The sequence below is a fragment of the Pteropus medius genome, unplaced genomic scaffold (genome assembly GCF_902729225.1).
Source record: "Pteropus medius unplaced genomic scaffold, Ma_sr-lr_union100, whole genome shotgun sequence".
Taxonomy (NCBI): Eukaryota; Metazoa; Chordata; class Mammalia; order Chiroptera; family Pteropodidae; genus Pteropus; species Pteropus medius.
Window position 1 is genome coordinate 9,399,719 of NW_024340701.1, and position 15,347 is coordinate 9,415,065.

General features: G+C 37.5%; 1 pseudogene; it reads left to right on the forward strand.

The window, feature by feature from the left end:
• Positions 1 to 14,456: 14,456 nt before the first annotated feature.
• LOC120623125 (uncharacterized) lies at positions 14,457 to 14,575 on the forward strand (annotated as a pseudogene).
• Positions 14,576 to 15,347: the final 772 nt, after the last annotated feature.

Here is a 15,347-nt window from a genome sequence, read left to right on the forward strand (position 1 = left end):
AATAATGAAGTGCAATTATTTTATTAAATCGTGGTTAACAACAAATAAAACCAGAGTGTCTAAGAAATTTTCTATCAACAAATATTGTTCTGAGCAAAAATATTGCATGGTTTTTTCACACCTCTGAATTTACTAAAACTGCCTAAAGAATTGTGTATATGATTTTAAACCTAAGTTAATTTTTTTCTTACTCTTGAAAAGAGTACATCATAGTGAAAGCAGTTCTTATAGTTTTGTTTTCGACCAGCTAAAAACATTTTATATTATTACCACTATCTTCCACATTCTAATGTCCTAATTTTACTGTCTTCTGATTTGTATTTACAGCTTGAGACAATAATTTTTGGAAAAAAATTAAAACCCTACAGTTGAAAGGGAGGAAGGAAGAGAAGGAGGGAGGAAGAGAGGGAGAGAGAAAGTTAGCTATCTGAGCTGGGCTGAGAGCATGAATAAAGAAAAAGAACTACTTTACTTTAAAATAACTATGAAATAAGACTATCATCACCCATTTTACAGGTAAAAAATTAATGATTATTTTCATAATAGCAGACTCTTTATTACTATTAACTATGTACTGAACACTGTTCTAAGTGCAATATGTGTATATGTGTATATAAATATAAATGTATATATAATAAATAAGTGATAAATGTAATCATATATGCATGTATAGTTGTAGTTATGTGAGTATACATGTGTATGTGTATATATATATTTATACTAATCATCTATTTAATGTGTATGTATATATGTATATATATTTATTTATCACTTATTTAATCCTTATAACGAGCAATTGGAGAGATCTATTATTATTTGCATTTCATATATGAGGAAATTGAGACAGAGCAAGGTCAATAACATGTGTAAGGTCAGAGTTAATAAGTAGTAGAGTTGGGATTTGAAGCTAGACACTATAGTTGCATCAGCCATGCTCTAACCATCGTGCGTACTCCCTTGAAGAAGTCAAAATATTTAAATTCGTACCCAAGGTCCCACTGTGAGACAGTAGCAGAAATGGGATCTAATCCAAGTGTGTCTAATCCTGAAGCACAGCTTTCTCTTCTGCTCCAAACTGTCTCTCAGTAGAACTGAGGTATAGAGTGAAGAAGGGAGAGGACATTTTCAGGGATGAGTCGGCATGAGCAAGCACCAAAAGAAGACAGAAAAAAAAACCAAAACATACACTCTTGCATTTTCTGACCCCCAGTGCCCAAATGTCAGTGACTAACTTCGTGACTCAGTGAAAATTCTTCCTTAGTTACACAGGCCAAAACTCTTGGTCCAAGATACATACACATCTTCGACGTACTTATTCACGTGGAGAAAGGCTTCCCTCAAGTCAGTATTTGGGTTGTCATAGCAACAAGAAAATACAAGGAAAGCCTTGAGAGACATCCAGAGGCTAATAAAAGGGTAGCTGGCTTCAAAAGCCGATTGCCTAGAGCAACCCTGGTACCACAGTGGATCCCAAAGACATTTAAGCCATAAAGGGTCCCATAGCTCACCTGTAGATGTAGGAACTGAGCTTCAGAAGTGCCAAGCACTGTGCTATATGTTTTAACTAGGTAATATCATTAATTTCTAACAAGAGCCCAATTTTTAGATAAGGAAACTGAGGCTCAGAGATAGGATGTGACTTGTCTGAGGTAGATCTAATATTTAAGCTTAGAACTAATTCCAGAGCTTATCTTTGTAGCTGCAAAGCCATATTCCCTAAGGACTGTGACCTGCTCAACAATCACACAGCTATCCTAGTGACAGCCTGAACCAGGGTCCTGTCCCCTCTGTCCTCTAAGGACTTCAGATTTCCTTGGCTCTCAAATAGCGAGACTAGCACTCACATAGAGATCAGTCATGTATTTCATCAGGACCTCTTAACATTCTTCCCTTCATTGCTCTGGAATGGGTCTTGTTCAAACTTCCCTTCCACAGCTCAACAAATAAGCAAACAAAAATAAAAAGTTTAGCTTTCCATGAAAAGGCAGTGTAAACATTTGGCAGTCTTCCTGGATCTCAGCTTCCTCTGCCTGGGTCTAAGTGCACGACATGAGTGTATATGGGTTTCAACAGAGGAGGTCTTGCTAGATATTACTCACCCCCCTGCAAAGCAGACCAGCCCAACAACTTAGTGATGGAAATACAAAAGCTCTTGTTTGTTGGCCAAAAACTAAACAAATCATTTGAGGTTTGGGGTTCAAAAAACTTTCAAAAATGCAGTTCCCACATATTTAGTTGGGATATATGTGAGTATATGTGTGTGTGTTTGCTTAAATCTTGTTTGGAATAAGATTAAATATAAATATAAATATGTGCAAATAGCTTAAGATAAATAAATTCAAGGAGAAAACAGTTCTTCATTTCAATTTTATGAAATGAAATGGGCCAAACTGGATCACAAATCCAAACCAGCCTTCGACAAAAACCATCGAGCGGGTCAAGTTTTCTCTACCATTTGGGTAACTTTAGGAGTCACTTAAGGTCTCTGGACTTTAATTCCTCTTCTGTAAAATGGAAATAGTATTAGGAAAGTGTAAAATTGGCTGTGGTGAGGATGAATTTAGAAAATCATGTGAAAACCTTATAAACTGTAGAGTCCTGCACACGGTGGGTTGAGGGGGGTGCATTCACTGCTATTTTCTCTGGCAAGCCCCATTGTGGCACCTTCCCTTCCATGACCCACCAACACAGCTAGCGAAATGGCATGAGACTAGGACACTGTACAGAAAGAACAATGGAAACTCTCCAGTGCCAAAGTTGCCAAAAGACATTTAAGAACCATGAAGCCTTGTATTAGTCAGATATTGCTGCATAAGAAATGACTACAATACTCGAAACAACAACCAACTATTTCATGCTCACACCTCTGTGAGTTAGCTGAAAGTCCAGGCTGAGTGTGGCTCCAGTCTAGGTATTTCTTCCAGGTCCAAGATGCATGGCTTTCATTCTTCTGAAACCAGCATGATATCTGGTGTGTATTTTTTTTTCTTGGCGATAGCAGAATTACAAGAGCTAAATCTTTCTTCACAAGCACATTTCAAGCCTTTGCTTATGCTACCTCTGCTAACATTCTGTTGGCTGAAGCAAGTCATGTGACCAAGCCAAATATCAATCAGGTGGGAAGGTAAATTCCTCTGAAGAGAGAGTAGCAGTAGGAGGTAGGTAGTTGCTAAACTATGATCTAATCTACCAAAAGCTTCATACTAAATTTGAAATTGTTTGCACTGCTGCAATGTAAACTTCTTGGACCTCTCTGTACCACAAATATAAGTTGTTTGAGTTGATTTTGTAAAGAAATCAAGGCAGAGGAACGACACAATGCAGAGCAGAGAAAGTAAATGGAAATAGTGAAGTGATTCATAAGAGAGAAAGCAGAGTTGAAGGTTACCACAAGCACCTAACCCTTCTGAAAGTCACAGACATCTTGGGAAATGCAGGGAATTAACATTGGAACCAAGCTTCTTTAGATCTTATGGAGAGCTTGACTGTCAATTGTGTTACCTAAGACATTAATAATGACCATTGGTGAATGAGGCTGGACTGCTATTTCATTGTCCAGCGGGAAGCTATGGCTGGACAGGGCAAGCTGAAGAATCCTTGGGGCTCACTCTGAAGGTACCAAATAGGTCAAGATGGGAAAAAGAGAAGGACTCAAAAGTTCTTATTTGAGTACAAGTGACTGCTTTTTTTTTAAACAAGATAAAATGACCAAGTCTTTAGAAATAAAATATACAGTTATTGCAGAACTATCAGTCAGGTTAACTTGAAACTTAGTTATCAAATACAATTAACTAGAGCACTTCGTCCTTGAAGTGGACAGCATTGAGTATTGAACTTCAGGCTTAGGGATTTCAAGAAGGCAAGAATTACTGTGTTAAAAACATGTTCGATATCAGGAACTAAATACACTACTTTATTATCTAATGTAATCCTCACTAGTTCTGTTCTCCCCAAGGATAGGAATGATTACTCCTGCTTTATGGACAAGGAAATAGTATTGGTGTGGCTGGCCTTTTTCTAATGTAAAAGGTCAGGTTCCACATCTTAGGTGGTAGTGAAGCCACTTAGCTATAGCAAGAAGAGGAACATAGGATTAAAGGAGTCAGCAGATTGTCACATACAACCCTCTTGTTGGATGAATTAATGAGGATTCTTGTTATGCTGTTAGAACTTGAAAGGGAAAAAAAAAAATCCTAGATGAGCTTTTATGACTGAGTCATGTGATGTTCTAAGACCTCAAAACCTTTACAGCTGCAAAGCAGGTAAATTCTGATCCTTCTGGCCTGAATGAAGAAAACATACCTAAAGTTGTGCATTAATCTTACCTTCCATTTGACTTTACAGATTCCTCATCTGCTCTGTCTCCACAGCTAGAAAAAGAAAAAGGAGCTGGGGCAGGGGAGATCACTAACATTTAATAAATGCTATTCTGTGCCACGTATGTGTAAGTCAATAGATTTTAAAATGCCTAATGATAAAGATTATGTAAGTACCTCTGTAATATGACACTACGACAGGTTAGTAAATTTAAGAAGAAAGTTAAAGTCATAGGAAAATTATATTGTTGCTTTAACACACTTATCTGTGCTTAGGGTCCCTAAATTACCATCTTCTGTAAGTTAAATGAGCATTGTTGACACCAAAACCAAACCAAACCAAAACAAAACAACACAAAACGCAAATAAAACAAAAGAACACAAAACGCAAATGCTCGTAATGTGACTACTTGGTTACTGAGTCTTTGCCTTCAATATGGCTTATAATTAATGCAATTAATGATGGCATGTAGCAATATCAAAAAAGGAACTCTCTTAATATTATAAAAAGCATCTTTCTGTGCACAGTGCTGGGTCTCAAGCCATATAACCTTTCTCATACGTTTATTTTAAAATTACCCAGAGAAAGCCAGTAATCGAACATTTTTAGAGAAGGTGGGGTGTGCAATTGCTCTTATGTTCACTACACACTAATCATTTGCTTTTTGGAAACCTTCAAATATGCAGTCAAGTTTCTGTGGCAAATCTTTCTGGTCTCAATTTTTAGAGCAGCTTAAAATAAATTCAGTACTCAGTAACACTGAGATTTCGTAGATGCCAAAGACTGGTGTAGTTAAATAAACAAACAAAAACAACCAATGGAATTATGGACAGAAAAGAAGAATGAATCTCTCCCAAAAGGCAGAACATACAATTTTCCTTTCTTATGATTTCCCTTCACTTGCTGTCTCCCCGATTCTCATTAACTCCTGGAGAACTCATTTGTTATTAAGTTTATCAGGATAACAAGAAAGACTAGGAAAGGAGATCATGTTCAAATTTGTTGAAGATGAAATGCATTTATTTCCACAACAAGGCTTCCATCCTTTTGTCCTGGATTCTCCTGCTTGCTCAAACACCAGTACAGCTGATAGCCGGCTACTTGTGTGTATCAGAGTCTAACAGAAACTGGTTTTACGGCAGTATTTTGACCTTATCCTGATTTGTTATTTGCCAAGAGCTATTCACCCAGACTTATCAAGCTTAACTTCAAGAAAAATTGTGGATATTATCAAGGCAAAGCTGTAGGAATTCCTTATTCTACTTTATCATGCACTCCTTAATATTCATATTAAATGTGAAAGAAATAATTATAGATATTCAATGTTTTCCTTCCTTGGACAAATAATTTGACCCTTTATAAATCTTAAATACCTCAATGGATAAACACTGTGTCTTCTTTCAAATATATTTCTAGCTTCCCTTTTAGAGGCTTCTTGGAGTTTGCTAACTCGGGAATATAAGATCTTCCTTCCTCTCCTCTAATAATGTCTGAGTTCTCCTCTTCTCTTCCTGCACCCCACTAGACCCCCTATTCCCACACAGAGCAGAAGGAGATCTTACGCTGTACGTCGAGATAACCAAAAGCCTGTAGTTTCGCTATGTGAAGAAACTGAAGTGAGAGTGGCTGAGTTATTGACTGGCTGATGAATAGTCCCTTCCTTCCTTTCTGTATGTTGTTTTTGAAATAGGGAAGTCATGTTAAATTGTGAATCTGTATCAGAATTCTACTACGCCAGCACTCTGACAGGCATAAAGTAGGTGTTCCTGGCTCCCTTCCTTCATCCCTCCCATTTGCTTTGCATTCATTCATTATTGATTTGACAAACCTAACACAGAATCACCAAGTGAGATAAACATGTGAGAGCAAAGTGCACATAAGAAAGTTTCAACCAAACCATGTTTTACTGAGTCACTCCCCAATCACCTGCTGCAGACCACAATATGAGAAGTTTGATTTGTTTATGTTTATTTGTTTGTGTCTTTATTTTTCTATCAAGGAGCTTATATGATTGCTCAAATTTTCCTAGGAAAGTCTAATCCTTTTTCTGAATTCTTGGTGCCCTAATTGTCCTCACTTTATCTTTCAAATTCATTTTTAAAAAGAAACACTCCTGCAACTCCACAGGGCTTTGACAGTTTGAAATGGATTTGAGGACCGAGGACCCCCATGGGCTGAGACCATGTTTTCAAAGCAGGATGGAGGATAATGATGGGATTGGGTAATGGAAGCTATTTATTTACCACCAGCTGTCTCCAGCTGTGACACCCTGCTAGGTTATGGAATAAAGCACAGTAAATAAACACTGCAAGGAGACACGCTGAAGCACAGCATACATGGAAATCCATCTCCTCACAAATTCTGGAAAAATATGTACTCAGTGATGAGCATGTCCAAAATAAACCATCCCAAGCCGACGATTTGGAATCATTTCCACGTTGCTGCCCCAGGAGCAATGTAGAGGAATAAGCCAGGATTGCTAGAATCATTGCTATGAGCAGGTACACCTTCACCACCCTTACAAGGCTGACTGCAAGTCTCAAAAGAGGCATCAGCTTCTTGGGGACATCTTCCCCGACATTTGCCATCATGGCCCATGGGCTTCCCCATCACAGCACTCCTCACATTATACTGAAGTTATGTACATAGTCTCTCTCTCCCACTAGACTGTTGAAGTCAGTGGAATCATGGATCATCTTCTAGTCATCCTCATTCTCAGCACTTGTAGCTACTTGTAGCTACTCAGTAAATGTTTCCAAGGCAGATATTATCCCCATTTTATAATGAGAAAGCAGAGGCTCAAAGAGGTTACATAGCATACCCGAAATCATATAGCCAGTAGGTAGATGAGCCAAGATTCAAAACTAGCTCTCCTGTTCCAAAGCACACATTTTTCTCATTGCTCAACAGGGAAGACGTTTAAATAAAAGGAGAGTTCTGTTTAGATGCAGCATCTAATTTCCATAAACCTTTCTGGAAGCTATTTTCTTCCCTCCTCTACCCCTCTAAAATGTCTCTGTGAAAAGCTGGTTGCTGAATAGGTAAGAATCCCTAAACCACAGGAGACACAGAATCAAAGCCAAGGATCAGAAACCAGGATCTTATTAAAGAATAGAATTCAGTAATATGGGAGAGAGTAGTAAGGACAGTCAGTGCAGCTAATTCTATGAAGCCAGAGAGGGTGTCTCCTTCCTAGTTAAAAAAGCATTTAATGGGCTTCCATCCAGCCCTTCAACTCTTGCCCAGCAGCATCTTAAGAGCACCACTAAACACCTGTCACAGGGCTCTCATCTGGCCTTGAAAGATTGCCCTGTGGGTTCTCCAATTATTATTAAAACTGTGGAAACTCAGTAATTTCCTGGAAATTGCAGATTCAGCCATAATGAAGAGACCATTTTAGCCAAACCAATTTAACTTCCCAAAAAGTATTCCCACTAACCCCAAACAATACTCTTGCTAACCCGAAACTCTGTAGACTTTAAAACAGAGAATAAAGACCTTACAAGGCCACTTTATTCCCTCGCAAATATTTTTGTTTCCTGACATCTAAATTTGTGGTCAATTTTTGTTCTTTGATTTTGCTTTTTCAAAGCAATAACTTAGAATCAAACTGGTGGTTGATCCTGAGACCAGAAGTCAAAGTTAAACAATGATTCAGCAAATAGAGTTATTCTAAGAACTTGGTGCAAAAAGTATTATGCCAGGTGACTTCTCATTCATTCCCTCATTTATTCTTACGACAGCCCTATTGGCTATAATTTTACCTCACATTATAGATGAGAGATTAAGTACAATGACCAATGTCACACAACTGAGAAGAGGCTGAGCAGATTTCAAACCCAGGGTTTGTTTTTTGTTTGTTTTGTTTTGTTTTTATTCCAATCTCCCAACCTAAAGAAGCAAAGCTACACAACAGTGAGTTGTTTGGGGAAATGTTAGATGCCCAAAATGAGAGTTGAGACATGAAACAGCAGAGGATGTGTGATTCAGTGCACTTTAAATAAGAAATTTGTGGTAACAGGAGAGCAGACTGGACAGGAAGTCAGGGCCAGATCACTGAAAACCATATTAATGTACTTGGGTGCTAGGCAATGTGGAATGTTTAAATAGATTTAAGTAATTAATTCGTCATTTTTTTCAACAAACATTTTATGTAGCACCAACTATGTGTTAAGCCCTGGGGACAAATTGTAAACAGAACAGATGTTTCCTGTCCTCATTGGGCTCACAGTTTAACAAAGATGATGGCTTATTTCCATGTAGAGCGGAAAGTGATCTGCTAGAGAATGAATAGGGTGCTAGAGGAATATTAGAAGAACCAATGAAGGGAGGGTTTCCCAGGGGAAATGGTGCCTAAGTCAAGACCTGATGGAGGGGGAGTTTGGGGAAGGAGGTAGTCAAGGAGATTGTTAGAGTCAGTGGAAAGAGCATGAGCAGGACCAGCCATGAAAGACTGGCCCATCGAAATAACTGATAGATGGTAGAGTGGTTGATAAGCATGGCTAAAGATGAGGCTGGAAATGTAGGTGAGGCTGGGAGGGACAAGATTAAGAAGCCAGGGAGTATTATGAATAATTTTTGTCTTAGACAACTACTCTGTATGTGGTAACAACTAGAGATATAGATTTCAGGCTCTCTGTATTTAAAAACAGTACGAGAATGTGGTTTAAAAAGTCAGTGGAACCTCAAAAGCAAATGTCATTTTTCCTAATCAAGATTCTTTCATCTGTAAGCAATAGAAATTCAAATTGATTTAAATAATAATAAAATGCCATGTTTATATAAAAGAAATTCAGGGATAGGGAAAGTATAACACAATCAGAGACTCAGTGATATAATCAAGCACTTCGTTTTTTTTGTTTTTTTTCCCCATCTCTCCATTCAGCCATCCTCAACATGGACTTAAACCTGGTCACACTTGAGATTGCAAAATGGTTACAAATGGCAATTGAGGCTCTATGCCTTTTTGCTATCATCCATTAGGAGAGAGAGAAAAAACCCTTCTCAAGCATGGAACCTAAGTCTCTTCTAATTATAGTCACAAGTCACTCCTAGATCACTGGTCATGGGAGAAATTCCATATGTTTATTAACTTAGATGAATCAAGGTCAGCCTTTGAAACTGGGAATGGTGTCAGCTTTGCCTGTGTCTCATGGTAGTGGAGGATATTGATACCTGGGGAAAAAAATACAATTGTGTTCGGAAGGAAGAAGTCGAGATATGGGGGTAGAGTCTACTACACTTCGCTATTACAAATTCGACGACTTTGCTTTTGAACAAGTGACCATAGCCCTGATGCCTGGAGCAAACAAGCCTCAGGTCAGTCCCTCACCAATTACCCATTCAACAACAATAACAACCACAAAATGGTAACTTTTATCTCCTAATCTGGTAAGTGTAATTATACGGAAGTAATGCTGTGCCTAAACAACTCTCACATTGAATATTAGCAACTCTGGATAAAATACAAATTTATTGAACTAGTCTTCATATTCACATAAATTTTAAGAAATGAGACTATCTAGGCCAAGACCTTTTTTCTTTTTTCCTTCACAGAATAATGTTGAGGATCAATTTCTCCAGCTTAACATCACCAACCTTGGCAGCAGCTCATATTTGGAATATAAATGATGTCATCCGGTTGGCCTTTTCCCATCACAAACAGTAAATCTCTGAATCTGGAGAGCTCTTTTATTTGGTTACACATATTGTACAGCATCAAGGGGTTAGAACACATGTGCTGGAGATTATTAAAATCATCTGGAGGAGAATGGCTTATTATTGGAAAGCCCAGAACTTACGACCCTTTCATGCCTGGTATCTCCATCAACTCTTCTTTTGCCCCTGCCTTTTCAAAGAAACAATTGTGGCCTATTGGCTCATGATTCTTTGCAGACTAAAATTCTGCTGATGTGCCGTACTTCATCTCCAGAAAAAGATATACCCAACATAGTATTGAGCAAGAAGGACAGGATTAGGAATCAGAAAGCCAGCCTCAGCTCAACAATATGCCAAATATATGGCTTTGAACAAGTCATTTAAACTCCTTAGCTTAAGTTCCTCATCTGTAAAATGGAGATGGATGGTTATCAGTCTCACAGGATTGTTTGAGAAAAATAGTAAACAATTACTGAATATTTGCTTATCGCTTTAAAATTTACTAAAATCTTTCCATTGCATTAGCATTCAACTTATCTTACACAGAGAAGACACTCACTCACTAGGTGTTTGTTGAATGACATGTAACTAGGTGGTGATTTGGCTTGATGGATTCTGAGTCACCGAGTTATCTTGCATCTTGAACTTAGTTTTCTTCATTTATAATATGCATTCAATTTTATCTTTCTTTTAGAGTTGTTGTGATGAATAAACAAAATGACACACATGAAGCATTAGCACATTGCTGTGCTCAAGAAACAGAGGATTTCTTTTCTCCAACCCCTTCCTTTTTAAGAGTCTCATGTTTCTCATCCTACAGAACCAGTGACAATGCTGACATTCTAGCTATTAAAGGACACAGCTGTGGAGCAGAGAGAACAGCAAGCCCTGGCTGCAGTCCTAACTTCCGACTTCCCAGTTGTATGGACTTTGGCAATTTTCTCAAGGTCTCTGTTCTCCCATTTGAAAATTGAAGGAACTGATCTAGATCTGAAGTTCTCAAACTTTTGAAATTCATAGATGAAACAAGCAAACAAAACAACCACAAACCAGAAGGACAACGGAATGGTCAACTTTATGACTTGATAAATAAATATTTTTCAGGCAATTGCCATTTATCACTATAGTCATTTCAAATAAAAGAAAAAAGAACACCCAATGAAAAGGAAGAGCAAAATTTCAGAATACAAGCCATTTTTTTAAATAAAATAAATTAACTTAAAAAGCTAACTATGGAAAACTTGCTGAATTTTCTTATTGTCTTCATTTTTCCCCTCATTTCTCCACAGACTGGTGAAAATTTGCCAGGACCAACATGGGTCTTTAGAGTAGCATTTGGGAAACACTGTATTATATGACCTAGAAGGTTTCTTCTAGCACTAACGTCCTGAGATTCTATCACAGGTGAGAAACTATGGTGCTAAAACAAGTTATTTGGGTAAAAATAATAAAACAGTAAGTCAATACAGGGAAGAAATCTATTCAATAACTAATTTTGTGGAACTGAATGATTCTGGATTGAAATTAAGAAGTTTAATTTAGTCAAAATGGTCTAAGATATCATACATGGATCATCACATAGGAATACCTCCATAAGTCCTCCCGACACTTCCTTGTTCCTAATGTTAACTTCTGACTCAGGTTTTGTGCAATGCTGACTGTAAAATGATGATGATCATGTTTACACAAACCTACATTAAAATGTGAGAGATGTGAGCAGACCAAGTATATCCAAAGTATTCCTAACTCAGGAACCACATGTCCATCCTAAAGTCAACTTTTCTAAAATCTTCCGTTCTCTAATCTCAGGCCAAGAAAAGATCTTTGAGCTCTACCATGGTGCTCTCAAAACCCTACATGAACTTCACATATTTTATTACTGGGACTCTAAATAGAGACTCTTTGATTCATAGTTATCTGAATTTTAAACAAGGTAGTTTATCTGGTTTTGGCCTAATTAGAAGCAGTATAGAAGTAAGAGAAGCTATTAAGACAAATCAGTGCTTGAGGCTATGCTTGACCTCCCAGAAAGAAAATAAAAAATAAACACACAAACAGAAGTAATGCCATTGCTACTTAGAGCAATAGTAGTGTTTATAACTTTGATTCTAAGTCATCAAGAAAAGTTTAAACAATACCTTTTAAAGCAAGTGAATGGTTATAGATTTTAGCCAAACTGGTTGAAAGAGGTGCTCAGAGGGGCACACCTCAGCTATCAGGAAATTCATCTAAGATAGGTGGTTGCTAATTCTCCTATAATCCTAGCTAAATAGAATAGCAACAGCAATGAGAACAGCAACCTTAATGACTGCCTGTTGTATTGTATGCTGACTCTTATGAGTACTCTTTACATCCATTTTCTCATTAATATTCATATCAACTTTGTGAGGGGGAAATAATAATTATTATTATTATCCATTCATTTCTCCAAATGAGGAAACCAAAGCTCAGCGTGAGTAGGTAGCTTTGCCCAAGACAGCCAAGTTAGTAAGTGGCAGCATATGCAAACCCAACGCTTCTGACTCTAAGCTCAAAGCTTTTTCCACCCTTTGCTCCTCTCTCGTTCTTATAGTTAGAAGACTAAGAGGTTCAAAGGAACTTCATTCTGGTTCTCAGGCCCATTATAAATGCCACTTGCCCTAGGGAGGAAAATAAAGTCTATGCTCTTTGCTAGCCTATGTGCTAAGTCATTGGCGCCCAGAAATAACCTCCTGGAGACTACAGGCCTTGTATTTACCACAAAGCAGTGGGTAAATAACTAGTTGGTGTTTTAGTGTTTTGTGGTCACTTAATCTGTTGTGTTCCTTCTCAAGACTCTGAAGGTTTCCTTTTTCAGTTAATTTTTATTTACGTTTCTGAGGTCTATGTTGTTTGGAGTTTGGTTCATTGGATGTTTTTCTTGGAATGTGTTGCCATTGGCTTCAGGATGTTCCTGCTCTGCTATTTCATGGAATTTTCCCTGAGTGTGGATTGCGATGTATTTTTTCAGGGCAGTGAGCCAAGGCAGTGCTGGTATGTAATCTGTTCCTCTGGCCAGAAGACTTCTTGTCACCCATCCACATGGTGCTTGATTCTATTTCTCCAATGATAATTCTTCTCCCATTTGTTAATGTGCAGTGACCTTGGAGTTTAGCCATCTTGTGTGTTGTGCATTATTGGCTCTGGATAAAACAAGCCCAATTGCTTCTGATAGAGATTGTGTCAACTGATTCTACCAGTTTGTTATATCAGCCCAGGGTTGGGGAAGAAAACACATGCCAAATGTTATGGAAGGAGTGGAGAAGGCTCATAGGGTTAACGTGACAAAGTAAGTGTGTAACTGAAAACGTCCAGCCCTCCACACAGCTCTGTGCTCCAGTAGGAGATAGATCCAAGGATGCCAGGTGCATTACAAGTACCACACGCTCCTATGACCCTTAGGAAGATTTCTTCCTTTGTCTTTGACAAGCTCATAGATGTTGTGCCAGAGGAAAATAAGAATCAGTTCCATATCAGAAATTTTGTCCTTTGGATATCTTCTTTGTGCATAGAAAAGAAAATGAGAAAGGTCAAGAAGTGTTTGGTCATAAAAATGGCATGTTTCTCTCAAGACTTTCAGCCTAATAAAGATGCAAAGCACACACTGAGACAGAAAGTTGCCCTGGATAAACTCTTTCTTTGGCTGTTTTATTTATTGTACTTCATTTCATTGTTTTGTTTATGTATTCTATATCCTTACTCTTTCCACAAAGAATTTAGGATAGCTTACAAAAACATATCAATACAAAATAAATAAAATACCCCTAAATCATTGGAAGAAGCAGGATGAATGGATAATATCAAAGACATGCATATGGTTAGTGTTTAGAATTTTATAACAAATACCCTTGTAAAATTGTTAAAAGTGATTCACAAAATTGACTCCAAAAGCCTACTGTTTATCATTTAAAGTGTGCTGCGGTTCTCTAATCTATAGTCTGAATTGGGTGCTTTAAGAATCTGCACTCAATTTAGTTTTAATTTGGAGGTAGGAGAAGCCAATTCAGTCTCCATGCAGACATCAGGTGCTCTGGCACACCTCTGAAGGCTAATACTTTTCTTCTTTGCAAGAAGATAAAAGGAGAAATAATATTTACTAGATACCTAATACATCCTAGGCATTGCATCAGTAACTTGACATTTAATAATCCACTGAGTTCTCCCAACCAGTCTATGAGATAAGAATTACCTCCATCGGATAGATTACATAACCAAAGCTGAGTAACTTACCCAAGTTCACTGACTAGCAGGGTTACGAAAAACCAAAATCAATAAAGGAATGTTTGACCTCACAGCTGATGTTCTTCTCATTCTGTTAAACTATCTGCCTGAGACACAAGTAAGAAATTATTGACAGTGCTTGTCCTAGTTGGTATGCATTAAAATTCTCAAATTAAGGTGATTTATTCAAAGTTTGCCCTCAAGTTGTAGGTTGACCAGGAAATAAGCAGAAATTAAAAGAAGTCTATGGCCATGCCATCCTGAACAAGCCTGATCCCATCTGATCTTGGAAGCTAAACAGGGTTGGGCCTGGTTAGTACTTGGATCGGAGACCACCTAGAAAGACCAGGTGCTGTAGGTGTAAAATAAATAAATAAATAAATAAATAAATAAATAAATAAATAAATAAATAAATAAATAAATAAATAAAGGATTGTAAATTAACAAGGTCCTTGCAATCTGTGAGGTCAACCAAAGATCACCTTGCCTAAAAAAATTTAAAAATAAAAAAAAATAAAAAAAGATCACAGTGTCTAGTGGTTAAGGTGAGCAAAAAGGAATATCTGTGGTTATCTGTGGATATGGGCACTGCCATACAAATATCTTCTGAAGAGCTAGAGAGGACATATCCTAAATTTCTACAAATTAGAGGCTATAACAAAACAGAAAAAGTTATAGTCTTGATACATAGCAAACAATTTCACTAATCAGAGAGAATGGTCATTGGTGTTTGTTGGGTTGGCAAAGTCAATTTCAAGAGCTGCAAAAGAGACAAGAAAAATAATATTGTCATTTGTAATAATAGCTGCCACTTATTAGATGCCTATTAGATGCAAGGTACCCTCTATGTTTTATTGCTAATCTTCATACTAAGTATCACACTGTTGATTCTTGTCCTCTCCTTTTTTTTTTTCAAATGAAAAGACAGATGCAGAGAAATTTTATCCATGGCTATGGCAAGACCACTAATAAGGTGGAGAGCAAAGGTCTCAAATGTAAGCCTGTCTAACTCTAAATCCCACATTCTCGCTACTGTGCTTTGCTGCTGCTCTTGTACCAGGCAGGTCAAACTAAGGCAAATTAAATAACACTTATGCCAAAGATAAAATTTTGAAAGAATAGCAGTATTTACT